Below are 2,234 nucleotides of genomic sequence, written 5' to 3'. Positions count from 1 at the left end.
AGGTGGGTGCGGGCAAGGAAGGGGCGAGCGCGTTCGGGGGGCGCCCCCCTTTCTGAAACTCCCCCGCCTGGTGCCATGCGCCGCCACAGCGGATACCGACCCCCGCCTGTCGCCAACCTTTCCGGCGCCATCTTGGCTCTGAGTCTCCCGTTTGAACAGTGTCCCAGGGACGGGGGAGCCAGGCTGGCCGGGGCCTATCTGCCTCTCTCGGGATTCGCCGCGGTGAGAGCCCGCGCCTTCACTTCTCCGGGTTCTTCTTCCAGGCTCTTTGCCCGTTTATGGGGGGTGGGGGGGCAGCGCTAAGACCCCTGGTCCAGCCTTGCAGGAAGTGGCGGGAGAGAAGGGGGAGGTTAATGTAGAGATTTGGTGAACGCTTGCGGGAACTCAGCCGTTGACTCCCCCGGACTGAAAGCCGTTATCCTTCTCCCCCTCGCTTCTTGATAAAGAATACGTTCCGTGCAGTCGGAATCCTCCTGCCCCTCCCCCAGTCCTGTCCTGCGAAGTGCTGAGCGCTGCCTGCGAAGGGAGGCAGCGCCTTCCCGAAACAGTTTGTCTTTGCGCAGATTTCTTGAACTGAGAGAGAAACCACCAAGTTGTCAGCCCCAGCCCACGCGCAAGTCGGAGGAGAGGAAACCCCCATCTCGCTTTTCCCTTCTGGCCTCGGCCCAGTGCGAGCTGCAGGCGGAGGGAGGGCGTCATGGCTCCACCTGACCCGTGGGCGCCGGCCTCGCTGCTGCTGCTGCTGCTGCTGCTGCTGCTGCTTCCCACGCAGTTGGCAGGCCTGGCGGCTGCATCCTCCATTGTGCCAGGAAATCTCGGTACCTATGTGCCACCACATCCGCTACGCCTGACGCACATGCCCAACCAGTTTAATCACGACATGCGGGACAAGGTGGGCCTGGAGGTGCCCCAGTTCTGACCACTGGTGGAGATCCACTGCTCTCTGTGCCTGCTCTTTTTCCTGTGCTCAACGTACACGCCCATCTATCTGCCTGCCTGACTCTACCAAAGCCCTGCCGTTCTGAGTGTGCCGGTGGGCCGCTCCCTGCTCTTGCCCCAGTAGAGCTTCGTGGGTCGCAGTTTAGGAGCGACCCCTCCCTTGCTGGGCCGCTACACAGAGGATCTGTGCATGGATTACAACTGCAGCCAGGCCGCCATTGCACCCCCAAGGGCCTTCCCTGCCAACCCACCCTCTCGGGGCGCGCCAGCCCCAGGAGGAGAGGGGAGAAGTTGAGAGAGGAGGCCAGTGGGCTGCGAGGATCCATCCGTGTGCAAGTACCAAGAATCCTGCCTACCCATCCTGAAGAAGTCTCACCCACTGTACAACCGGTGCTATAGGCCAGATACCCAACTGCGAGATTCCCTGCTACCAGCCCTCCTGCACCCCGCCTAGCGGGCCTTCACCTTCTGGATGGGCTTGTGGTCTGTGCTGTGCTTCATCTCCACCTCCACCACAGTGGCCACCTTCCTCATAGACATGGAATGCTTCTGCTACCCTGAGTGCCCCATCAGCTTCCTTCTAGCCTTCTACTTGTGCGTGTCGCTGGGCCTCCTGGTGCTCCTGGTCGTGGGTCCTGCCAGTGTTGCCTGCAACTAGGAGCACAGCCATACTCACTAGGAGGGCCCTGCGCTGTGCACTATTGTCTTCCTTCTGGTCTACTTGTTGAGCATGGCCAGCTCCATGTGGTGGGTCACCTGTCGCTCACCTGGTTTTTGGCAGCTGGCATGAAGTGGGACAACGAGGCCATCGTGGGGTATGTGCAGTACTTCCATGTGGCCTTGTGGTTCATCCCCAGGGTCAAGTCCATCACCGCATTGGCACTGAGCTCCCTGGATGGGGACCCGGTGGCTGGCATCTGCTCCCTGGGCAACCAGAACCTGAACTCACTGCACGCTTTTGTGCTGGGCCCTCTGGTGCTGTAGCTGCAGGTGGGCGGGCACGCTCTTCATCCTGGAGGGCTTCGAGTTGCTCTTCCACCTGTGCAGGGTCATCAAGCAGGGCTGCACCGAGACAGACCAGCTGGAGAAGCTCATGACCCGCATGGGCATCTTCACGCTGCTCTACCCAGTCCCACCAGCACAGGTGGCCTGCTCCCTGGAGGAGCACCATGTGCAGGTTCAACACCGGCCCACAGCGCCCCAAGCTGGAGTACTGGGTGCTCAAGTACATCACGTGCCTCGTGGTTGGCATCATGTAGAGCGTCCGGCTTTGGTCCCACAAGACTGTAGAGTCC

General features: G+C 61.3%; 1 pseudogene across 1 annotated transcript; it reads left to right on the top strand.

Annotated features, from left to right (window-relative positions):
* The first annotated feature begins 697 nt into the window (after positions 1-697).
* LOC308499071 (frizzled-5-like) lies at positions 698-1,923 on the top strand (annotated as a pseudogene). The gene has a single exon. The product of its transcript is annotated as a frizzled-5-like (transcript).
* Positions 1,924-2,234: the final 311 nt, after the last annotated feature.

The sequence above is a fragment of the Rhinolophus hipposideros genome (assembly GCF_964194185.1).
Source record: "Rhinolophus hipposideros genome assembly, chromosome: 6".
Taxonomy (NCBI): Eukaryota; Metazoa; Chordata; class Mammalia; order Chiroptera; family Rhinolophidae; genus Rhinolophus; species Rhinolophus hipposideros.
This window is presented reverse-complemented; position numbering and strand designations above follow the sequence as displayed.